This window comes from Loxodonta africana, chromosome 14 (genome assembly GCF_030014295.1).
Source record: "Loxodonta africana isolate mLoxAfr1 chromosome 14, mLoxAfr1.hap2, whole genome shotgun sequence".
Lineage (NCBI taxonomy): Eukaryota > Metazoa > Chordata > Mammalia > Proboscidea > Elephantidae > Loxodonta > Loxodonta africana.
Genome location: NC_087355.1, coordinates 63,585,294 through 63,612,145, shown reverse-complemented (window position 1 = coordinate 63,612,145; position 26,852 = coordinate 63,585,294). Strand labels below are relative to the sequence as shown.

Genomic DNA, 26,852 nt, shown 5'->3' with positions numbered 1-26,852 from the left:
TATGGATATGTTTGCAGTGCATCACATATAGAAAAAAACTCGTTGTTTTTATGCACTGCACTGTATCCACAGTATCTTTACTTCTAAAGTTTTTAGATATAGCTTAAGCGTTGTATTTTCCTTGGCAAATCTGAATTTATTCAGTAGAATAACTATCTTCGGTAGTACCTCATTCTACCTTCCATCTTATTCTTGATTTGAAGTTTATTTTTATATTTTTAAAGACAACATAAGGAGTCCTGGTGGCACAGTGGTTAAGCACTTGGCTGCTAACAGAAATGCTGGCAGTTCGAACCCACCAGAGGCTCAGTGGGAGAAGTGTGGCAGTCTGCTTCCACGAAGATTAAGGCCTTGGAGGCCATACAGAACAGTTCTGCTCTGTACTACAGGGCTGCTAGGAGTCGAAATTGACTTGATGGCAGTGGGTTTGATATTTGGTTTTGGTTACAGTTAATGAGATTTTTCAAAACATTTATTTTGTTTCTTCTCTTTGCTTCATGCATTCTTTTTCCCTCTAGGTTAATTTCTTTTTTTTTTCTTACTGTACTGTGCTCTTTGAGAGTTCTTCCAGTGAGATCCTGTTAAGTGTAAATGACAAACTCTCTAAATCTTCCAATCTAAAAATATCAGTATTTCTTCATTATTTCTGAATGGTATTCAAGTTACTGTGGGTCTCTGAGGAGCCTCCAAAATAGTATTGTCCAATGCATACAGAAAGAAAATAAAAGGTAAAGTTGGAAACCAAAATAGTGCCTTTATAACTGATAGAGCCTGGGTCAGATGATATGGTTTTAGGTTTCTGAACTGAGTCTGTAAACTTATCAGCTCACTTGAACTCGCCAACTGAATTCCAGACATCACTGGAGGGATAGAGACATGTTAATGCAGTAGTCATCAAAGTGTGATCCTTGGGACCAGGCTGGTTTGCAAACTGTTTGTTCCAGTTTTGACAATGCAAGTAAACAAACTGAGAGTAGAACTTAGAAACTTGTATAGCTGTTTGACACGGTAGTTTTATGAATGTTTAATTTAATAATACAATATTTGGCCTTATATTTTGTGTATCTTTTTATTTTTATAGTAACTTGTTTTATTGTATTTTTATAAAAGTATTGGCCCAATTGTAATTTAAAAAAAAAAAAAAAAAACTCTCCTTCACTGAAGATAGTTTGAGCACCTTGAGGAGCAGTGACATTCATGCTCCAGATGGACAGTTAGGTGCCTAGAACAGACGTGATGATGGAAGTATTCCCAGGGATCCCTTCCCATATACAGCCAACTCATTCACTCCTGGAGGAGTGTGTACCAGTTTCCTTCAAGCTGACTTCAACTCATGGCCACCTAATGTGTTGCAGAGCATACCTGTACTCCATAGTGTTGTCAAGCCTAGATGTTTCGGAAGCACATCACCAGGACTTTCTTTCAAGTTGCCTCGGGGTGGGTTCAGACTACCAACCTTTTGGGTAGTAGTTGAGTGCTTAACCATTTGCACCACCAGGGACAACTGGAGGAGTGTATAGAGGGACAGATATATCAGATGTGCACATAGAAGAACTTTTCCACATGGAAATTAGAGTATTAGGGAAAGGGCATTCATGTTCAACAAAGTAAAAACAGAGTGCCTCAAAGAAAAATGTCTTTTCCAGAACTGGTGAAGATATTACCTAAGAGTCTCTTTGTGGGCAATGGCTTTTGTCAGTCTAATTATTATCTCTTTGTATAGATTCCAACTTCTAATGCTGAACATTTTAAAGATTTTCTCTTTATCCTTGGTATCTAAATTAAACTAAGGTGTATTCAAGTGTGAATTTTATTTATCATGTTTAGTATTCTACATGTTTGCAGCTATTTCTTCTCATTTTAAGTGGTGCCATATCAGCAAATAAAGGTCCCAAAAGCTTTACTCCTTCCGCATCATTAAGGGCAACTCTACTCTGAGGAGGCAGCTCTTCCCCAGTAATTTTTTGAGTGCCTTCCAGCCTGGGGGGCTCATCTTCCAGCACAATATAAGACAATGTTCCGCCTATTCATAAGGTTTTCATTGGCTAATGCTTTTCAGAAGTAGAGTGCCAGATCCTTCTTCCTAGTCAAAATGAGAAGAAATAGCTGCAAACATCCATTAATAATTGGAACCTGGAATGTATGAACTATGAATCTAGGAAAATTGGAAATTGTCAAAAGTGACACATAAACACCGATATCCTAGGCATTAGCGAGCTGAAATGGACTGGTATTGGCCATTTTGAATGGGACAATCATATAGTCTACTATGCTGGGAATGACAACCTGAAGACAAATGGTGTTACATTCATCGTCAAAAAGAACATTTCAAGATCTATCCTGAAGTACAATGCTATCAGTGATAGGATAATATCCATACACCTACAAGGAAGACCAGTTAATAGGACTATCATTAAGGTTTACACACCAACCACTAAGGCCAAAGATGAAGAAATACAAGACTTTTATCAGCTGCTGCAGTCTGAAATTGATCGAATGTGCAATCAGGATGCATTGATAATTACTGTTGATTAGAATGTGAAAGTTGGAAACAAAGAAGGATCAGTAGTTGGAAGATATGGCCTTGGTGATAGAAACAATGCCAGAGATCAAATGATAGAATTTTGCAAGACCAATGACTTCTTCATTGCAAATACTCTCTTTCACCAACATAAACGGCGACTATACACGGCACTGGGTTTTTTTTATACACATGGATCTTGCTAGGTGGAACACACAGGAAATGAACTGACTACATCTGTGGAAAGAGACAACGAAAAGCTCAATATCATCAATTGCTCATATGCAAGTTCAAGCTGAACCTAAAGAAAATCAGACCAAGACTACAAGAGCAAAAATACCAACTTGAGTGGTATATCCCACCTGAATTTAGAGACCATCTCAAGATTAGATTTGATGCCTTGAACACTAGTGCCTGAAGACCAGAAGAGTTGTGGAATGACATCAAGGGCATCATACATGAAGAAAACAAGAAGTCATTGAAAAAACTGGAAAGAAAGGAAAGACCAAGACAGATGTCAGAGGAGACTGAAACTTGCTCACAAATGTCAAGCAGATAAAGCAAAAGGAAGAAATGATGAAATAAAAGAACTGAACAGAAGATTTCAAAGAGTGGCTTGAGAAGACAAAATAAAGTATTATAATGGCATGTGCGAAGAGCTGGAGATAGAAAACCAAAAGGGAAGAAGGCGTTTCTCAAGCTGAAAGAACTGAAGACAAAATTCAGATTTCTAGCTGCAATAGTGAAGGATTCTATGGGGAAAATATAAAACGATGCAGGAAGCATCAAAAGAAGATGGAAGGAACATACAGAGTCATTGAACCAAAAAGTATTAGTCGATGTTCAAACACTTCCAGAGGTAGCGTATGATCAGGAAATAATGGTACTGAAGGAAGAAGCCCAAGCTCTTCTGAACGCCTTGGCAAAAAACGAGGCTCCAAGAGTTGACGGAATATCCACTGAGATGTTTCAACAAACGGATGCAGTGTCGGAGGTGCTCACTTGTCTCTTCTAAGAAATATGGAAGACAGCTTCCTGGCCAACTGACTGTAAGAGATCCATATTTATGCCTATTCCTAAGAAATGTGATCCAATCAAATGTGGAAATTATAGAACAATATTATTAATAGCACACGCAAGCAAAATTCTGCTGAAGATCATTCAAAATTGGCTGCAGCAGTATATTGACAGGGAACTGTCAGAAATTCAGGCTGGTTTCAGAAGAGGATGTGGAACCAGGGATATCATTGCTGATGTCAGATGGATCCTGGCTGAAAGCAGAGAATACCAGAAGGATGTTTACCTATGTTTTATTGACTATGCAAAGACATTGAACTGTGTGGATTATAACAAATTGTGGATAACATTTTGAAGAATGTGAATTCCAGAACACTTAATTGTGCTCATGAGAAACCTTTACATAGATCAAGAGGCAGTTGTTGTGACCGAACAAGGGGATACTGATTGGTTTAAAGTCAGGAAAGGTGTGCGTCAGAGTTGTATCCTTTCACCATACCTATTCAATCTGTATGCTGAGCAAATAATCCAAGAAGCTGGACTATATGAAGAAGAACAGGACATCAGGGTTGGAGGAAGACTCATTAAGAACCTGTGTTATGCAGACGACACAACCCTGCTTCCTGAAAGTGAAAAGGACTTGAAGCACTTACTAATGAAGATCAAAGACCACAGCCTTCAGTTTGGCTTGCACCTCAACATAAAGAAAACAAAAATCCTCACAATTGTACCAATGAGAAACATCATGATAATCAGAGAAAAGGTTGAAATTGTCAAGGATTTCATTTTATTTGGATCCACGATCAACAGCCGTGGAAGCAGCAGTCAAGAAATCAAGATGTATTGCATTGGGTAAACCTGCTGCAAAGGACCTGTTTGAAGTGTTGAAAAGCAGGGCTGTCACCTTGAAGAGTAAGGTGCACCTGACCCAAGCCGTGGTATTTTCAATCACATCATATACACGTAAAAGCTGGACAATGAATAAGGAAGACCAAAGAAGAATCAATGGCTTTGAGTTGTGGTGTTGGGGAAGAATATTGAATATACCATGGACTGTCGGAAGAACGAACAAACCTGTCTTGGACGAAGTACAACTAGAATGCTCCTTAAAAGCAAGGATGGTGAGACTGCGTCTTACATACTTTGGACATGTTGTCAGGAGAGTTCAGTCCCTGGAGAAGGACATCATGCTTGGCAAAGTACAGGGTCAGTGGAAAACAGGAAGACCCTCAACAAGGTGAATTGACACAGTGGCTGCAACAACAAGCTTGAGCATAACAATTGTAAGGATGGCTCAGGACCAGACAGTGTTTCGTTCTGTTGTGCGTAGGATTGCTGTGAGTCGGAACAGACTCGACGGCACCTAACAACAATAGCAGATTGTACATAAATTTTCACTCTAATAACTTATTTTTTTTTTAGAGTCTGGAAAATTATTAGCATTATTGTTTCAAATAGTGCTTCTTTGCTTATCTCTATTATCTATGTAAGGAACTCCTACTAGATTTATGTTAAGGATTCTCAGTGTGCCCTCCATGTCTCAAATTATCTTTTCAGTGTTCTACTGTGTGTAAGAAGCTCTTCCTAGAACTGGGGGATACATCAGTGAACAGAATGTTCAAAAGTCTCATGATGCTTACGTTCTGATGGAGAACACAGATCATAAAATAAATGAATGTATTGCATAGTTTTTATTAAGTAATGTGTGCTAGACAGAAAACATAAAACAGACAGGCAAGGGGGATAAGTATTAGAGCATGTGTAGGACGGTGCAAGAAATGACAGATACCTACGTGGTACAGTTTCCCTTCATACATCTCAACTCCAATCCCATTCCCCACTTACCCTTTAGAAAATCTGAGCGGTAGATAAGTGTTAGAAATTGCTCTTGGTCATGTTTGTGTGAGTGTGATTTTGTAGGAATCAAACTTTCAGAAAGAGTTCATGGTCAAATATACTTGAAAACCACAACATACTGTATCTCTCTTGACTATTCATTAAGGCTCTTAGCACTTACAGTGTGAGAAATTCTGTAGTAACAAAACCTTTATAAACATGTTTAACTTGGCATTTTCTAAGCATATTTTATAGGACATCTTTTTTTTTTTTTTTCCTGCAAATATGATGAGTGTATCAGATAAACTAGTAGTAATACAGAGAGCGTTATCTGGGGGAAAAGTTAGCATAAGGATTAACTTTATTAGATAAAATTTATTATGTATTGTATTTAAATTTTAGAATAAAGAGTTCTAATTTTACCATGATTTTAAGCTTTTTGTATCGATTGCTAAGAATAATTCTAACTCAGCTCAGATTCAGCTAATAGTCATGGGCTACCTATTGCTTATATGCAAGTGTAAGATAATCTGGCATATAAGATGCCCCCCCATTTCCCATTGAAAAGCAATTCCCATAATTTTTTTGTTGAGATGGATATAGATATAAACTTTTAGAAATAAGATGGTTTTTTTAGGTGTCTCAATATAACCTTTAATGTGTAATACATACATTTTAAACCATATAATATATAATTAATGTATTAATTTAAAAATATTTTTTATCCAGTTTTATATACTGTGAGATTCCTGATGTTTTAGCGTGTGCAAATCCAAGGATGGTGTTCCACTTATTGAGATGGAGATTACTTGGTTAGGCACGTGGGATTGGGAGTGAAACAGAGGAGGTCAGCATTTTTCTGTTGAAGAGATGCATTTGACGTTGTTAAATCACCCCTCCCCCCCCTCAAAAAAGTAGGGATATTTCTTAAAACATCGTTGTTTATCAGGATCATCCTGTATCATCTATTAATTTATATAAGCTTTTCATAATTTAGAGATATTCTTTTAAAATAGTCTGTATTTATTTTTCAGGAAAATAATTCCATGGCATGTCCTTCCTTTCATATGCCTTAGATATTCTTCCTTAAAACTTCAAAGTTTCCTTACAGAAAATAAACTCTTGCTGAAGCTCTGCCTTCCTTCTAACTCATTTTTTTTTTTTTTTGCTTCCACCCCCCTCATATTTTTTCTCTATTACATTCAGGTATTCAAATTCAGAAGCACAAAACTAAGTTGACTAGTTTTGAAAAGTGCCCTATTGAAATCATTTTATGCCCTTGGGATGTAAGTATTATGTAAAAAGCAGAAGTCAAGGGATGTTTTATCTCTCTTTGACACAGTATGTTGTGATTTTACCTGGCATCTTCTTTCATATACATACAGTGGCGTTTCATTAATTTAAACAGGAAATTCACATGTTTGCAAAGAATAACCTATGGATATTTATAACTTCGTGTTCTTTTATTAAAGATAGCAACCAAAAAGAATGCTTTGCCAAGAGGAAAGTAGATAATAAGAGAATGCTAGGAAATAGAGGGAATAAGTTAGTAGAGAGCTTTAAAAAACAAAGTAGGTCACTGAGACAAACACAAAATATGCAATATCTTTTTAAAAATAAGTGATTTTTAAATGATGTACTCCCACCAGTGATTTCATATATATAATAGCATAAGACTCAAAATCACAGCATACTATTTATAGAGTGAACCAGTACATGATTAAGGAAAAAAAAAAAGTTCTCTGTAGTAAGCCTGAAAAACTGATAAGAAACCTTGTCTAAAGAGTGAATTCACTTTAACAAGACTCATAGAAGCTCATCGTGTAGAACTGGTGAGAAAAGGGAAAATATTCCCCCAAATCAAGTAGAAACAGCTTTGAATAAACTCACTTTGAATAAAATAATACCAGATTTAAAACAAGTTTAAAAATGTCGTAATGCAGAGGGTGGACCTAAAACAAGCACATGGTAAACGAATGTGAGGTTGGCAAATTTGAGGCAATTGAATAATTTAGTGTTTCAGTGCTGTATATAATTACTGCTCTTTAAAGTCAGAGAGATATAAACAGCTCGAATGCAAATTGGTCTTGTTAAAAGAGTATTTAGTACAAAAAATTCTTTATATCTGCTCTCTTCCAGACAGCCTCTTGTTTTAAACATTCGTATGTGAATAGACTTTATTTTTTTTAATTAACAGAAATAAGATGATTTAAAAAAAAAGAAAAACTGTTGCCATCAAGTCAATTCCAACTCATAGTGACCCTGTAGGTCAGAGTGGAACTGCCCCATAGAGTTTCCAAGGAGTGCCTGGTGCATTTGAACTGACGACCTTTTGGTTAGCAGCCGTAGCACTTAACCACTACACCACCAGGGTTTCCAAATAAGATGATAGACCACTACTATTCATGTATGCAAGAATCTCTTCCTTTGAGGAACAGTTCTCAATTCTTGCACTCCAGCCTTCTCCTTTTTTATATTTTTCCTGTGGCTTTCTAGTATCATATTGAGGAGATGTGATGTCTCCTTTTCCTTCGTTATACCCAGTTCATCAGCAAATCAAGTAAGTTCTTCCTCCACAAATTTCTTTTTAAGTAGTAACCTGTCCATTTTTATTGGCACTGTTTGAAAACCCACCATTACCTCTCCTCACCAGTTGAAAAGCTGTATTTCTTTTTTTCCCTTCTTTCACCCTTTTTGGTTCCAGTTTGTTCTCCACATGTCAGTAATTAATGTCAAATATTTAAATGCAAATTATGCCCTTGTTTCTGCTATCACTCTACCCCAAATATTAAACCATTTAATGGTTTTCCATTGAAATTAAAATGCAATCCAAATGCTTTGATCAGCTCTACAAATACCTACATGATCTGGGTACTTCTTACTTCTCTACATCCCACCTGATTTCTGTGCCCTCTACATACTGCAGCTTAGATCCTGGTCTCATTTATGCCCTGCAAACAGTCCAAGTTCTTTTGAATCTTCTCATTTTCTGTTCCTTTCTGCTTAGAATACCCAATCTCGTATTACCTGAAACATCATGTCCTCAAGTAAGCCTTCGCTAACCACCTATGTAAATAGCTCAGGCAGTCACCTGCTTCTTTGTATTAAGCATAGCACTTCCTATTTGGAAATAGAAAATAGGCGCCTTTGTGTAGCAATCCAGTGGCAAGCAGTGAACCCTGAATTATGAAACGAGTACCTGTTATTTCTCAGTAATACAACTCTTGATGTGGCAGGCATTCATGGAAGCTAGACATGAAGGAATACCATGCTACTAACAGGTTTAGTGTTGTTTTAGTAATAAAATAATTAAGAAATTGGAGAGAAATGGCATTTTATTTTTCTTAAAGATTCTTTTATGCAGGAAATTGCACAGTATTATTTTCATAGGTGGCAGGACACCATGGGCTCAACCCAGAAATCTGGCAATGGCTGTGCCACTTATTAGCTGTGTCAACATGGACAAAATTAAATTCTTCATTTAAAATGAAAATATTAATCCTTGACTTATGGGTTTTTCTAAAACTTAAACTAAATAATGTCTTCAAAGCACTTAATACAATTCCTAGTGTTTAGGAACTACTCAACAGCTTCATCTTAACATTGTTCATTCTGATGGTGAATAAAATTAATTCTATGACTAAACAAAAAAAAAAAAACAAAGTTATCTCATAATATATTTAAATGCATGCCTATTATTGAATATGTTTAATTTGTCTTTATTCTGACTCCATTTTCCACATCGTTTTAAAGCTACCATGTATGTATGTTGTTGTTTCATGCCTTTGAGCTTGTTCAGTCTCATAACTGCCCCACGTATAACAGAATGAATCATTGCCCAGTCCTGCACCATCTTCACATTCATTGTTATATTTGAGACCATTGTTGCAGCAGCTGTGTCAATCCATTTCATTGAGGGTCTTCCTCCTTTTTTTCTGACCCTCTACTTTACCAAGCATGACGTCCTTCTCCAGGGACTGGTTCCTCCTGATATCATGTCCAAGGTATGTGAAACGGAGTCTCAGTATCCTTGCTTCTAAGGACCACTTTGGCAGTACTTCTTCCAAGATAGATTTCTTTATTCTTCTGGCAGTCCATAGTATATTCAGTATTCTTCACCAACATCATAATTCACAGGCATTGGTTCTTCTTTGGTCTCCCTTCTTCATTGTCCAGCTTTCACATCCATATGAGGTGACTGAAAACACCATGGCCTGGGTCAGGCAAACCTTAGTCCTTAAAGTGACACCTTTGCTTTTTACATTCTAAAGAGGTCTTTTGCAGCAGAAGCCCAATGCAATTTGTTGTTTGATTTCTTGACTGCTGCTTCCATGGGCATTGATTGTGGATCCAAATAAAATTAAATTATTCACAACTTATATCTTTTCTGTTTATCATGTTGTTGCTTATTAGTCTAGTTGTGAGGATTTTTGTTTTCTTTATGTTGAGGTGTAATCCATACTAAAGGCTGAAATCTTTGATCTTCATCAGTAAGTGCTTCAAGTCCTCTTCACTTTCAGCAAGCAAGATTGTGTCATCTGTATATTGCAGGTTGTTAATGAGTTTTTCTCAAATCCTGATGCCCCATTCTTCTTCATGTAGTCCAGCTTTTCAGATTATTTGATCAGCATGTAGATGGGATAGGTATGGTGAAAGGATACAATCCTAACACACACCTTCCCTGACATTAATGCATGCAATATCCCCTTATTCTGTCTGAATGACTGCCTGTTGATCTAAGTACAAGTTCCTCATGAGCTCAATTAAGTGTTTGGAATTCCCATTCTTCACAATGTTTTCCATAATTTTTATGCTCCACACATTTGAATGCCTTTGCATAGTCAATAAAACACAGGTAAACATCTTTCTGGTATTCTCTGCTATCAGACAGGACCCATCTGATATCAGCAATAATATCCCTTGTTACATTTCCTCTTCTGAATTCTGCTTGAATTTCTGGCCATTCCCTGTTGATGTATTGCTGCAACTGCTTTTTAAAGATCTTCAACAAAATTTTACTTGTGTGTGATATTAATGATATTGTTTGATAATTTCCACATTCTATTGGATCACTTTCTATGAAATGGGTACAAATATGGACCTCTTCTAGTCAATTGGCCAGGTAGCTCTCGTCCAAATTTCTTGGCGTAGGCGAGTCAGTGCTTCCAGCACCGTAATTGTTTGTTGAAACATCTCGATTGGTACCCTGTCAATACCTGGAGCCGAGTTTTTCACTAATGCCTTCAGTAAAGCTTGGACCTCTTCCTTCAGTACCTTCAATTCTTGGTCATATGCTACCTCCTGAAATGACTGAAAGTTGACAAATTTTTTTGTTACAGTGACTCTGTGTATTCCTTCCATCTTCTTTGATGCTTCCTGCATCATTTAATATTTTCCCCATAGAATCCTTTGATATTGCAACTCAAGGCTCATGATTTTATACATATACACAACACACACACACACACACACACGTGTGCTACACAGGAGCCCTGGTGGTACAGTGGTTAAGAACTTGGGTGCTACCAAAACATCACCAGTTCTAATTCCACCAGCCCCTCCTTGGAAACCGTATGGGACAGTTCTACTTTATCCTATAGGATTGCTGTGAATTGGAATCAACTGCATGGCAACAGTATATATATACTTTTTGGGAGGTGGGGAGGGACAAATAGAGTGAAGGTAAAAGATATTTCCCAGCCCTAACATTTATTCTTTTTTTTTTTCTTTTGTTATCTGCTAGTGTGTTTAAATAACAGTGTAAATTATTCTACATTGATTTTATAGGCGATGGCAACCCTCAGGCCTGTTTCGATTGTATGTGTATGTAATCCATTGTTCCACCCTCCCAAGATATATTTGTCTTAGCATATTTTGAAGTTTATTTTTACAAGAACTTTTTTAGAATGTATTATGGAGAAATCATCAAAATAATATTTGCCAAACACTTCTAACTTTATAAAGTACTTCCACATGCATTATCTATTTCATCTATTATTTACCCAATCATCTCGTGCTGGGATAAAGAGATAAAAGCTATCTCCCATTTCTTAGGTAGTACACTAATGGAGTGTGGTAAGGAATATGATGGCTACCTGTGCCTAGTCTGAGTTAGTCTAAAGGCAAGGTAAATGGTTCAGGGTTGAGTGCAGGGGATTGTCTGCCTAGTGACAACAAATCAGTTTTATTGTTGTTGCTGTTCTGTTTATATGTTTGTTTTTTAATAGATAGAAATTATTCAGGTATAAAAGGTGTTCTAAGGAGGAGAAATAGCAGATGTAAAGGCATCAGGCTTAATATGACCACAGTCGGTTAGATAAGAAGTTTGGTTATATAAGAAGAGATGTAGCATGCATTGAGAATGGGGAAGAAAGAGAAGAATAAGAGTCAGATCCTAGAGTCCTAGATACTCATGCTAAAGAATATGGACCTTGTTCCTAGCCTAATTAAAAACCTTTGAAGAAGATTAGGTAAAGTGTGACATGATTCTATTAACATTTTAGAAAGTCTCAAATTAAATCGGAGAAATAAGCTAGAGAAGGAGGTGAAGGAGCAGGATCTCTTTGTAATCCTTGAGGGAAATAGGAAAAGTCTGATCTCTGCCTCATAAGTGAGAGTGGAAAAAGGTAATAGATTTAAGTGATGTTAAGAAAGTGACTTTTTAGTACTTGCCATCCAGTTGAATTTCATTTTTCAGTGACGTTAAATGACTTGCTTAAGTTCATTTGGATAGTAATTGTTGGCTCTCTAAATAGAGTTCTTCTTAACTTACAGTAACTTGTTCTTATCATGTTGCCTTTTGAGAAATATCTTTATTTTAGAGTGTGCAATCGCTGAGAAGAGTTTTAAGTTAATTCTTTAGATTCAATTTTTGTCTGTTAGTTTTCTATATGTTTCAGTTACTTAATGCTGTGTAGAAAACTATCCCCATAACCTGTCTTAAACAACAATATTGTGTTCTCTCACCGTTTTAGGCTGACTGAGATCAACTGGGTGGTTTATCTCTTCTAGGTCATGTTCATTGGGGTCACTTATGAGGCTACCTTTGCCTTATACTTCAGCTGGGGCTGCAATATCCAAAATGACTTCAGTCATGTGTCTAGTGCCTCTGGCTGGAATTAGAGCTGGCTGTGCCTCTCTTCAGCAAAAAGTTGGTATTCTGATATGGTAGCCGAGGGCTCCAGGATTAGAATTAGAAACTTTTAGTCTTCTCAAGAGCAAGACTCAGAACTTCTTGTTGTTGTTGTGTGCCACTGAGTAGGTTCCAACTCATAGGGACACTATAAGACAGAGAAGGACTACCCCCATAGGGTTTCTAAGGAGTGGCTGGTGAATTCAAACTGCTGACCTTTTGGTTAGCAGCCAAGCTCTTAACCACTGCCCCACCAGACTCAGAACGAGGACAACCTTATTTCTGCTGAATTCCATTGGAAAAAGTAAGTTACCCTGCCTATCAAGATTTAAGAAGGAGAAAGAGATTTCAGCTCTTGGTGGGAGAAGTGGCATGAGCATACAGGGATAGTTGGGATTATTGACATTATTTTCATCTTGGAAATCATTTCTGAAAATAGCCTTCTTTTTCCTGATTTTTATATTTTTTAAAGTAGAAAATGACAATTTAAGGATATATTTGGGTTTTAGGTTTTGATGGTACCATGTAGATGCTTATGAAATTAGCCATTCCTCAAAACAACAATTTCTTACAGGTATGTAAGAAATTATATTTTTGCCTGTATATTTATGTAAATTATTTTTGGGGCACATGATTTAGAAAATTATACAAACACAATAAGCATCTATGCAATTTAGTGTATGTTCTCCAGTTTCAATAGTGATCATAACATTTCATGAGCTAACAATTTTTTTTTTTTTTTTTTTTTTTTGCTATAAGACAAATTTTGTAACAATCTCACACAGAGAGAAAAATCTCCTTATAATCTAGTATTTTCCATTTGGATACATTAAAAGGAGTGGTTCATATGTCTCTTTGGTACATGTGCTAGACAATGTTAGAAAGCTGATAGATGGAGTAGATAAAACAAATGATAAAAAATGGAGTCATTAATTTTTCTAGGACAGTAAGAATTACTTACAACCCCAGATCAAATTTTTTAACTACGAGGCTCAGAGGATGGTGTAATATATATATATATATATATATATATATATGTATGTGTGTATGTGTGTGTGTATGTATGTGTGTATATATATGTGTGTGTACAAACATATATGTGTATTTACATATACATATAAATCAAATACTAGTAAACTGGTAATATTCTTCAGAATCTAATTTTAATAGATATATATTTTATAGTTGAACAGAAAAGCATCAGTTTAGAAGAGGCAGGATCATATAGAGTTTATTGTGTATTGTATAAAGGGTCTTAAAATGAATACATTTCAATTTATAGACACATTGAAAACTATGCATAATATATGTTAGCCTATAATTGAAAAGAATGGATTTTAGTTACATACAAGCCCTACCAACAGCAGCAACACTAGGAACAAAAACAAATTTTTAAAAAATCAAAAAATCAAACTGTAACTTGAAGGATTCCATGACTGATTGTTTTGGTCTAGTTGTGTATTCAGAAGACTAAAAGATTTTTAACTAAATATGAGGAGAATCTGGATGTAGCCCCACCCACCCACCTGCCTTCTGGATATCCAGGGTTGATTTTGTTATTCCTGAAAATCAAGATATCTTTTTTCATCCTCACTCCTGTTTCCAAAGCTGTGTGCCCTGCTAAAGAGAGACATTTCAGTATTTAGAATTATTTCACATCTTATACAGGAAGGTGCAGTGAAGTGTTTAAAGGCAAGGTCCATGAATTCCGATTGGCTCTAGGTGATACATGGCTCCAAAACACAAAACCAAAACCAAACCTGTTGCTTCGATTCCAACTCATAGTGACCCTATAGAGCAGGGAAGAACTGCCCCATAGAGTTTCCAAGGAACACCTGGTGGATTCAAACTGCCAACCTTTTTTTTTTTTTAATTAATTTTTATTAAGCTTCATGTGAACATTTACCATTCCAATCAGTCTGTCACATGTAGGTTTACATACATCATACTCCCTTCTCCCACTTGCTCTCCCCCTATTGAGTCAGCCCTTTCAGTCTCTCGTTTCGTGCCAATTTTGCCATCTTCCCTCTCTCTCTATCTTCCCATCCCCCCTCCAGTCAAGAGTTGCCAACACACTCTCCAGTGTCCACCTAATTTAATTGGCTCACTCTTCATCAGCATCTCTCTCCCCGCCTCTGACCAGTGCTTTTCATGCCTGATGATTTGTCTTCGGGGATGGTTCCTGTCCTGTGCCATCAGAAGTTCTGGGGAGCATTGTCTCTGGGATTCCTCTAGTCGCATTCATATCATTAGGTATGGTCTTTTTATGAGAATTTGGGGTCTGTATCCCATTGGCCTCCTGCTCCCTCAGGAGTTGTCTGTTGTGCTCCCTAGCAGGGCAGACATCGATTGTGGCCGGGCACCAATTAGTTCTTCTGGTCTCAGGATAATGTAGGTCTCTGGTTCATGTGGCCCTTTCTGTCTCTTGGGTTCTTAGTTGTCGTGTGGCCTTGGTGTTCTTCCTTTGCCTTTGCTCCAGGTGGGTTGAGACCAATTGATGTATCTTAGATGGCTGCTTGTTGGCATTTAGGACCCCAGGTGCCACAATTCAAAGTGGGATGGAGAATGTTTTCATAATAGAATTATTTTGCCCGTTGACTTAGAAGTCTCCTCAAACCATGTTCCCCAGACCCCAGCCCCTGCTCTGCTAACCTTTGAAGCTTTCATTTTATCCCGGAAACCTCTTTGCTTTTAGTCCAGTCCAATTAGGCTGACCTTCCTTGTATTGTGTGTTGTCTTTCCCTTCACCCAAAGCAGTTCTTATCTACTGATTGATCAATAAAAAACCCTCTCCCTCCCTCCCCCCTTTGTAACCACAAAAGTATGTGTTCTTCTCCATTTTTTCTATTTCTCAAGATCTTATAATAGTGGTCTTATACAATATTTGTCCTTTTGCCTCTGACTCATTTCGCTCAGCATAATGTCTTCCAGATTCCTCCATGTTATGAAATGTTTCAGAGATTCGTCACTGTTCTTTATCGATGCGTAGTATTCCATTGTGTGAATATACCACAATTTATTTACCCATTCATCCGTTGACGGACATCTTGGTTGCTTCCAGCTTTTTGCTATTGTAAACAGAGCTGCAATAAACATGGGTGTGCATATGTCTGTCTGTGTGAAGGCTCTTGTATCTCTAGAGTATATTCCGAGGAGTGGGATTTCTGGGTTGTATGGTAGTTCTATTTCTAACTGTTTAAGATAACGCCAGATAGATTTCCAAAGTGGTTGTACCATTTTACAATCCCACCAGCAGTGTATGAGAGTTCCAATCTCTCTGCAACCTCTCCAACACTTATTATTTTGTGTTTTTTGGATTAATGCCAGTCTAGTTGGTGTGAGATGGAATCTCATCGTAGTTTTAATTTGCATTTCTCTAATGGCTCATGATCGGGAGCATTTTCTCATGTATCTGTTGGCTGCCTGAATATCTTCTTTAGTGAAATGTGTGTTCATATCCTTTGCCCACTTCTTGATTGGGTTGTTTGTCTTTTTGTGGTTGAGTTTTGACAGAATCATGTAGATTTTAGAGATCAGGCGCTGGTCTGAGATGTCATAGCTGAATATTCTTTCCCAGTCTGTAGGTGGTCTTTTTACTGTTTTGGTGAAGTCTTTAGATGAGCATAGGTGTTTGATTTTTAGGAGCTCCCAGTTATCTGGTTTCTCTTCATCATTTTTTGTAATGTTTTGTATTCTGTTTATGCCCTGTATTAGGGCTCCTAGGGTTGTCCCTATTTTTTCTTCCATGATCTTTATCGTTTTAGTCTTTATGTTTAGGTCTTTGATCCACTTGGAGTTAGTTTTTGTGCATGGTGTGAGGTATGGGTCCTGTTTCATTCTTTTGCAAATGGATATCCAGTTATGCCAGCACCATTTGTTAAAAAGACTATCATTTCCCCAATTGACTAACACTGGTCCTTTGTCAAATATCAGCTGCTCATACATGGATGGATTTATATCTGGGTTCTCAATTCTGTTCCATTGGTCTATGTGCTTGTTGTTGTACCAGTACCAGGCTGTTTTGACTACTGTGGCTGTATAATAGCTTCTGAAATCAGGTAGAGTGAGGCCTCCCACTTTCTTCTTCTTTTTCAGTAATGCTTTGCTTATCCGGGGGTTCTTTCCCTTCCATATGAAATTGGTGATTTGTTTCTCTATCCCCTTAAAGTATGACATTGGTATTTGGATTGGAAGTGCGTTATATGTCTAGATGGCTTTTGGTAGAATAGACATTTTTACTATGTTAAGTCTTCCTATCCATGAGCAGGGTATGTTCTTCCAATTAAGTATGTCCTTTTGAATTTCTTGTAACAGGGTTTTATAGTTTTCTTTGTATAGGTCTTTTCCATCCTTGGTAAGATTTATCCCTAAGTATTTTATCTTCTTGGGGGCTACTGTGAATGGTATTGATTTGGTTATTTCCTCTTCGGTGTTCTTTTTGTTGATGTAGAGGAATCCAAGTGATTTTTGTATGTTTATTTTATAACCTGAGACTCTGCCAAACTCTTCTATTAGTTTCAGTAGTTTTCTGGAGGATTCCTTAGGGTTTTCTGTGTATAAGATCATGTCATCTACAAATAGTGATAGCTTTACTTCCTCCTTACCAATCTGGATACCCTTTATTTCTTTGTCTAGCCTAATTGCCCTGGCTAGGACTTCAAGGACGATGTTGAATAAGAGTGGTGATAAAGGGCATCCTTGTCTGGTTCCCGTTCTCAAGGAAAATGCTTTCAGGTTCTCTCCATTTAGAGTGATATTGGCTGTTGGCTTTGCATAGATGCCCTTTATTATGTTGAGGAATTTTCCTTCAATTCCTATATTGGTAAGAGTTTTTATCATAAATGGGTGTTGGACTTTGTCAAATGCCTTTTCTGCATCAATTGATAAGATCATGTGGTTTTTATCTTTTGTTTTATTCATGTGACGGATTACATTAATGGTTTTTCTGATATTAAACCAGCCTTGCATACCTGGTATAAATCCCACTTGATCAGGGTGAATTATTTTTTTGATGTGTTGTTGGATTCTATTGGCTAGAATTTTGTTGATGATTTTTGCATCTATGTTCATGAGGGATATAGGTCTAAAATTTTCTTTTTTTGTAATGTCTTTACCTGGTTTTGGTATCAGGGAGATGGTTGCTTCATAGAATGAGTTGGGTAGTATTCTGTCTTGTTCTATGCTTTGAAATACCTTCAGTAGTAGTGGTGTTAAGTCTTCTCTAAAGGTTTGGTAGAACTCTGCAGTGAAGCAGTCTGGGCCAGGACTTTTTTTTGTTGGAAGTTTTTTGATTACCGTTTCAATCTCTTTTTTTGTTATGGGTCTATTTAGTTGTTCTACTAGTTTTTTTTTTTTTTTTTTAGTTTAGGTAGGTAGTATTGTTCCAAGAATTTATCCATTTCTTCTAGGTTTTCAAATTTGTTAGAGTACAATTTTACGTAGTAATCTGAAATGATTCTTTTAATTTCATTTGGTTCTGTTGTGATGTGGTCCTTCTCGTTTCTTATTCGGGTTATTTGTTTCCTTTTCTGTTTTTCTTTAGTCAGTCTAGCCAATGGTTTATCAATTTTGTTAATTTTTTCATAGAACCAGCTTTTGGCTTTGTTAATTTTTTCAATTGTTTTTCTGTTCTCTAATTCATTTAGTTCAGCTCTAATTTTTATTATTTGTTTTCTTCTGGTGCCTGATGGGTTCTTTTGTTGCTCACTTTCTATTTGTTCAAGTTGTCGGGACAGTTCTCTGATTTTGTCTCTTTCTTCTTTTTGTATGTGTGCATTTATCGATATAAATTGGCCTCTGAGCACTGCTTTTGCTGTGTCCCAGAGGTTTTGATAGGAAGTAGTTTCATTCTCGTTGCTTTCTAAGAATTTCCTTATTCCCTCCTTGATGTCTTCTATAACCCAGTCTTTTTTCAGGAGGGTATTGTTCATTTTCCAAGTATTTGATTTCTTTTCCCTAGTTTTTCTGTTATTGATTTCTAGTTTTATTGCCTTGTGGTCTGAGAAGATGCTTTGTAATATTTCGATATTTTGGATTCTGCCAAGATTTGTTTTATGACCTAATATGTGGTCTATTCTAGAGAATGTTCCGTGTGCACTAGAAAAAAAAGTATATTTTGTAGCAGTTGGGTGGAGAGTTCTGTATAAGTCAATGAGGTCAAGTTGGTTGATTGTTGTAAGTAGGTCTTCCGTGTCTCTATTGAGCTTCTTACTGGATGTCCTGTCCTTCTCCGAGAGTGGTGTGTTGAAGTCCCCTACTATAAATGTGGAGGTGTCTATCTCGCTTTTCAATTCTGTTAAAATTTGATTTATGTATCTTGCAGCCCTGTCATTGGGTGCATAAATATTTAATATGGTTATATCTTCCTGATCAATTGTCCCTTTTATCATTATGTAGTGTCCTTCTTTATCCTTTTTGGCGGATTTAAGTCTAAAGTCTATTTTGTCAGAAATTAATATTGCTACTCCTTTTCTTTTTTGCTTATTATTTGCTTGATATATTTTTTTCCATCCTTTGAGTTTTAGTTTGTTTGTGTCTCTAAGTCTAAGGTGTGTCTCTTGTAGGCAGCATATAGATGGATCGTGTTTCTTTATCCAGTCCGTGACTCTCTGTCTCTTTATTGGTGCATTTAGTCCATTTACATTCAGCGTAATTATAGATAAATAAGTTTTTAGTGCTGTCATTTTGATGCCTTTTCATGTGTGTTGTTGGCCTTTTCATTTTTCCACATACTTTTTTGTGCTGAGACGTTTTTCTTAGTAGATTGTGAGATCCTCATTTTCATAATGTTTAACTTTATGTTTGTTGAGTCGTTACGTTTTTCTTGAGTTATGGAATTGATATTCCTTTTTGTGGTTACCTTATTATTTACCCCTATTTTTCTAAGTAAAAACCTAACTTGTATCCTTCTGTATCGCCTTGTATCACTCTCCATCTGGCAGTTCAATGCCTCCTATATTTAGTCCCTCTTTTTGATTATTGTGATCGTTTATCTACTGATTTCCATGATTTCCTGTTATGTGTATTATTTTGTTTATTTATTTTTTAGAATTAATCTTACTTTGTTTGTTTTTGTGCTTTCCCTATTTGAGTTGCGTTGATATCAGGACGTTCTGTTTTGTGACTTTGTATTGTGCTGGTACCTGATATTATTGGTCATCAGGCCAAACAATCTCCTTAAGCATTTCTTGCAGTCTTGGTTTAGTTTTTGCAAATTCTCTAAACTTGTGTTTATCTGTAAATATCTTAATTTCTCCTTCATATTTCAGAGAGAGTTTTGCTGGATATATGATCCTTGGTTGGCAGTTTTTCTCCTTCAGTGCTCTGTATACGTTGTCCCATTCTCTTCTTGCTTGCATGGTTTCTGCTGAGTAGTCTGAACTTATTCTTATTGATTCTCCCTTGAAGGAAACCTTTCTTTTCTCCCTGGCTGCTTTTAAAATTTTCTGTTTGCCTTTGGTTTTGGCAAATTTGATGATAATATGTCTTGGTGTTTTTCTTTTTGGATCAATCTTAAATGGGGTTCGATGAACATCTTGGATAGATATCCTTTCGTCTTTCATGATGTCAGGGAAGTTTTGTGTCAGGAGTTCTTCAACTATTTTCTCTGTGTTTTCTGTTCCACCTCCCTGTTCTGGGACTCCAATCACTCGCAAGTTATCCTTCTTGATAGAGTCCCACATGATTCTTAGGGTTTCTTCATTTTTTTTAATTCTTTTATCTGATTTTTTTTCAGCTATGTTGGAGTTGATTCCCTGGTCCTCCAGAAGTCCCAGTCTACATTCTAATTGCTCGAGTCTGCTCCTCTGACTTTCTATTGTGTTGTCTAATTCTGTAATTTTATTGTTAATCTTTTGGATTTCTACATGCTGTCTCTCTATGGATTCTTGCAACTTATTAATTTTTCCACTATGTTCTTGAATAACCTTTTTGAGTTCTTCAACAGTTTTATCAGTGTGTTCCTTGGGTTTTTCTGCAGTTATCCTAATTTCATTTGTGACATCTTTAAGCATTCTGTAAATTAGTTTTTTATATTCTGTATCTGATAATTCCAGGATTGTATCTTCATTTGGGAAAGATTTTGATTCTTTTGTTTGGGGGGTTGGAGAAGCTGTCATGGTCTGTTTCTTTATGTGGTTTGATATGGACTGCTGTCTCTGAGCCATCACTGGGAAACTAGATTTTCCAGGTAATCAGCTGGTATGCTGGCTCTTCATTCTGAAAACGATCGCTGTCTCCCGTATTTGTTCGTTCTCCGTCTCTAAGTCTGTGTTTGTTGTTCAGAGTTCGTAGATTGTTATATATGTGATCGATTCACTTGTTTTTCCGAGTCTTTGTTGCAAGAGGGATCCGCGGTAGGGTCCACCTAGTCCGCCATCTTGGCCCCGCCTCCCAAACTGCCAACCTTTTGATTAACAGCCATACCACTTAACACACTACACCAACAAGCTTTCTGTTTTCACACAGCTCCACTCCCTATTAAATCCTCATGAGAAGTTATGTAAGCACTTGGTACCTTTGTTTCATTTTCTGTAAAATGAGGATAACAACATTAGGTACCTCCAAGTGCTGTGATAAAATACAGGTTAAGATAATGCAGGTAAATACTTTGGAACAGCATCAGGCACACATATCGATTAATCATAGCTATTAATCTCGTTAATGATAACTCAAGGTCCCAATAGTATGTTAATATGCATAGCATATTAAAATTACCCTCACTCTCCTTTTTTTCTTATTTTCTGGCTTTAGGCAACTGTCTTTCTCAGTTGTACTTATCTGGTAACCTTTGCCATTTTCGGTGGGCTCTGTTATCCACACATTGCACAAGATCAACATCCAGCCTTCTTCTCAAAGATTTATTTGTTCCCGGAGGTGTTTACCACTAGGCAATTTAGTTATCTTCTTTTTTCAACTTTAGCTCTTTTTTGGGCTCTGAGATACTCTTTTCACAATGTATGTGTTAAATATTATTTCTCTTTATTTTCATCATCCTTTGAAATACTCTTAAAAAAAATGATCTCCATTTAACATGAAAGCTTGTATCTTGACAGTAAGCGTCAGATATCTCTTCTTGCTAGCAGCCGTCTGTCAGCAGGTTGGAGCTGGACTGTCACTACTGTTAAACTAAAATACACTTTCAGTGGTGTGAAAACCAATTCCATGACAATTTATATTTCACTTGCCTTTATTCCCCTGTACTAAGTCACCTGCTGAATAGCTGCCCCAAATGGTAGTGTCATCTTAGCTGCCACTCACACTCTTGCTTTGCAAACCATGCAAGAAAGAATGCCTGCAAGGGAATTGAGAAGTCCCTATGATTTGTTTGCTAATGTGCCAAGGCCTGTAACCACCACTCTGGAATCCCCCCCAAAAGCCTGATTTTCACTTTTCTATGGCTTCAGTGCACCACTCCTTCTAAAGCAAACAGTGACTTGAGGCCTAAAGGAAGAGCTACAGAGTTAAGAAAAGAGATAATAACCAGAACAGTTATTATTGGCACTAGGTTAAGGTGTGGTGAGTAACAATAAGGAAAAAAAAAAACATATTATTGCTGCTTCAGTGAAGAAAAATAAGTGTCAAATGGACGATAAGTTGGAAAAAACAGCCATAAAAGGCTTTCAGTTACTTTATTGATACAGAAATCTTTTCTGTGCTCTTTCCAGCTCAGTGCTTTCGTGCAATGTTTGTTTGTTTTTTTTAATAGAAGTGTTCTGGCAATAAGATATGACAGGCAGCTTATATCTAGAGGACTATTAGACACCTCTGAATTTTGTAGAGTGAGGAGAAGGGTTATTGAATTAAGAGCACACCCAAATGTCATAATCTGGAAGAATGTTATTACCTGGTGTATCTTTATTTTGTCATACAGAAGAAAAGATGGAAAAGTGAGTTACATATCATACACTGTAAATTCTTAGTATTTTCTTCACTGGTACCCCAAAGCTGTGAATTCGCTCTGAAAAATAGAAAAAATAACATCTGTATTTTTAACCATGGCAAAGTATGAGATCATTGTCATATAACTACAAATCAATTTATAATTTCAAGGCTTTGGTATGATTTTCAGGTGTTTTCCTTATATTAATTTTCCTACTTTAATACTTGATTGAATAAAAGAAATAAAATAATATCTAGATTAAATGGTATAAATTTCACTCTAAAAAGATGGGTGAAAATACAGAGATCAAAAGTCATAACTGCCTAAATATCACAGCTATATTCTGAAAAAGCTACCCTGCCTATTAGAATGTGATTAGAGATACAAAAACAGAAAATCAGTTGTGGAGTTGATTCCATCTCATGGCAACCCCACGTGTGATAGAGTAGGACTGTGCTGCATACAGTTTTGTGCCCCAATGCTTGTTCTTTTTTGGAAGTAGATCACCACGCATTTCTTCTGAGGCACCTCTGGGTGGACTTACCTCATCCTTTCCATTAGCAGCAGAGTACATTAACTGCATCATCCAGAGACTCTGATTAGACATGTAGAGTTTCATTAAAAAATAAAATAGAAAAATTTTTCTTGGCAATTGGCAGGTAATTTGAGTTTTACAACAATCAGAAAAAACACACCTTTATTTAAATTGTGGCATAAGAATTAGAAGAACTTTTTGCTTCCTTAGTTTTTATCTGCCTTCTAAACCTCCACCCTGGAATTTCTCGGAAGCATATTCATCTTACATTTGTGGTCTAAAAAAAATATTATATTTCTTATCAGAGAAGAAATTAAAAGAAGAAAGGGGTTGGAAATTCAGACACATATTCTAGTAAGACAGGCCAAGAACTATTTAAATTGTGGAAAATTGGAAAGAGAAAAATTAAAGAAATTTGGAAAAAAAAAAAAAAAAAAACCTAGAAATTGACTTGGGGGTGGGGAGTGAGATTCTCAGTATTATGTATCTGTTAAGTGATAAAGGCCAGGTCTATGTAAATCCAAAGGTAACTTTCTCAACAGTCCAAGGTGCTGAGTGTGAAAGGCACTAAGGATTTTGAGATGACAGATATGAGTAGATGACATTTCAATTAAAGAGGAAACGAATCATATGAACTAAAATCAATATTTGAATTTATTCAGAAGACATGAAACAATCTGGAGAGGCTGGGCTTTATTGAAGTCTTTAGATTATTCTAAAAAAAGGCATTGGAATATTGCCGAAACGCATTTAGTTTAAACTATATAAGGTTCATGGTTAGTTGTAATTAACATTCATTTCAGTGGTTAAAAGTCAAAAGAAAATTTAGGTATTTGTAACCAAAATAATATGATGATGGGCATCATATTCATGAACTAGTTCTATAAAAAACAAGCTTTTAATTCATGGGGAAAATGACATAATGCATTTGTAATTAGTGATAAAATATGACATTTGTGGCCAATGTCTGATAAAACCCACAATTTCTAAAAGTTTTAAATTCGCCATGCTAATATATCTTGATTGACATGTCTCATTTGGCTACAATGCTATTTTGACTAAACAAATTGTCCTTCAACCTGTCTTTATGTTCATCAGATCAGAGTAAAAGTTACTTGTATTGAAATTTTATTATAATACTTTCTTTACTTTGTCTTTATAATAATGCCCTGATAAACTGTTTTAAAGTTCACAAGTGAAGTCATAGAAATAATTGAGCTTTCAGAATTTTTAGCTGGAATATTCATTTATGGCCGTGGTTTCATGCTTTTGAAAATGCATTAAAAAATTGTGCTGAAGCTAGGAAGCAATAGAAGACCATCGATTTCCTGCCTTTGACATTACAGGATAGTGTTTCCATGGAATCTGATATTTGTCTACAGTAGTTTCATTTGCCTGATTGGTAGGCTTTCCTCCATTACTTAATTTTTTCTACTTTCGAGAAGCATGCCCTATCCTTAACTGTTCTTTCATCATTGCTGAATTTACACCATGTTTTTTCTTGATGTTTTTGCTTTAGAATCATTCAAATAGTACTGGAATTTTTTGGCTATTTCACAAGTCTAATAATTTCATTATTACGGAAAAAGTGAATACCCTGGGTAATCCTGACTGGACAGACAAATCAACATACAGATGGTACAATATAAAACAGTTGAATAAACTCAGGAAAGCAAAAGTATGTACTTTTTCTCACCAACTAGTAGCAAGGAACAGATGTTTTGTATATGCAGAGTGGTCTGAATAGCAAAGTTGGAAATGTAAGAGCACTCAAGAACACGTCAGTGGAGCAGTATAATTAACACGCTTGAGAAATTATCCCTTGGATGATCTCATCTTTTACCTTAGAGATCATCCTGGGGATGATTTCTCAAGAGTGTTAATTATACTGTTCCAAAAACTAGGGAAACCCTGGTGGCGTAGTGGTTAAGCACTATAGCTGCTGATCAAAATGTTGGCAGTTCAAATCTACCAGGCACTCCTTGGAAACCCTACGGGGCCATTCTGCTCTGGCCTATGGGGTTGCTATGGGTAGGAATTGACCTGACAGCAGCTGGTTTGGGTTTTTTTGTTACCAAAACTAGAGTAAAAATGAAACGTCAAGTAAGAAGTTTACTCCTTGAGGAATAAACTCAAGTTTGCTTATTTTCTTTAATTTTCCTCAACCCAGCACTCATCACATTTCTTTATAAATAATTTGTTTATGTGTCTGTTTCCTACATTAGATTCTAAAGTTTTAAGGATTGAAACATTGTTCTAAAATGTTTGTAAACCTCAGTGTCAAGTAGTGTTTGGCACCTAACCTAGCCCCTGCTCAGTGAATGCTATTTCCTTGAAATGGTGAATCCTCTGTGAATTGTTTTTTTTTTTTTGCCAGAATGAATATTTCAAATGAATGTTTAATATCAGAATTCCTGGGTGGTGCAAAATGTTGGAGGCTTGAGCCCACCCAGAGGCTCTTTGAAAGAAGGTCCTGGCAATCTACTCCGGAAATATCAGTCATTGAAAACCTTAAGGAGCACAGTTCTGCTCTGAAATGATGGACATTTCATTAAATACTTCTTCTTGAGCCGCCCTTTGTAAACTTCTGTTCACCTCTTTTACCCCATCATCATTTCTTTCTTTCCCTTTAGCTACTCTGCTTTTAAGAACAAGTTTCAGAATCTTTTCTGACATCCATTTTGGTCCTTTCTTTCTTTCTTTCCTGTCTGTTTAATGACTTCATGCTTTCTTCCTGTATTGTGTCCTTGATGTCATCCCACAATTTATGTTTTTGGTCATTCCTATTCAACACAGAAAATTCTGTACTTGAGTTGGTCTCTAAATTATTGTGAGATATATTCAACATCATATTTTGGTTCTTGAGGAATTGTTTTAATTTTCTTCAGCTTCAACTTGAATTCCGCATGAACAATTCGTTTGTCTGACAGTCGGCCCATGGCCTTGTTCTGATGATGTTGAGCTTCTTGTTTCTTTCCACAGATGTTGTCAATTTGATTCCTATGTATTCCATCTGGTGAGGTTCATGTCTATAGTTGCTGTTTATGTTGTTGAAAAAAGGTATTTGCAATGAGTGAGTCGTTGGTCTTGGAAAATTCTATCATACCATCTCCTGTGACGTTTCTATCACCAAGGTTGTATTTTCTAACTACAAATACTTCTTCATTTCTAGCTTTCTCATTCCAATCACCAGTAATTATCAATGCATCTTGATTGCATTTTTGATCAATTTCAAACAGCAGAAATTAGTAAAAGTTTTCAATTTCTTCATCTTTGGCCATTAGTGCTTGGTACGTAAATTTGAATAATAGTCATATTAACTGGTCTACCTTGTAAAGGTATGGATATTATCCTATCACTGACTGTGTTGTGTTTCAGGATAGATATTGAAATGTTCTTTTTGATGATGAATGTGATGCCATTCCTCTTCAGTTTGTCATTCCTAGCATAGCAGTACATTGTCTAATATGCTGCCAGAAGATGAGTCCCTCAGGTCAGAAGCCGCTCAAAATACAACTGGGGAAGAGCTGCCTCCTCAAAGTAGTGTCAACCTTAATGACAGGGATGGAGTAAGATTTTCAGGACCTTCATTTACTGATGTTTCACAACTCAAATTGAGAAGAAACTGCTGAAAATATCCATTAATAATTTGTGGCATGTATGAAGTATGAATCAAGAAAAATTGGAAGTTGTCAGAAATGAAATGGAATACTTGCAGGTCAATATCCTAGGCATTAATGAGCTGAAATGGACTGATATTGGCCATTTTGAATCAGATAATCAAATGGTCCACTATGCTGGGAATGACAAACTGAAGAGGAAAAATGGTGTCACATTCATTGGCAAAAACAACTTATTCTAAATAGCTATATTTTATATTCTTCTTTCTGAATTAATAGAGTTCTTATGCTTTCATATATGTCTCTTATCA

The 26,852-nt window shown here is 36.4% G+C and overlaps 1 protein-coding gene across 3 annotated transcripts in view; it reads left to right on the top strand.

Annotated features, from left to right (window-relative positions):
• CSMD3 (CUB and Sushi multiple domains 3) overlaps positions 1-26,852 on the top strand; it is a 1,388,861-nt gene that overhangs the window by 116,012 nt on the left and 1,245,997 nt on the right. The window lies entirely within an intron of this gene.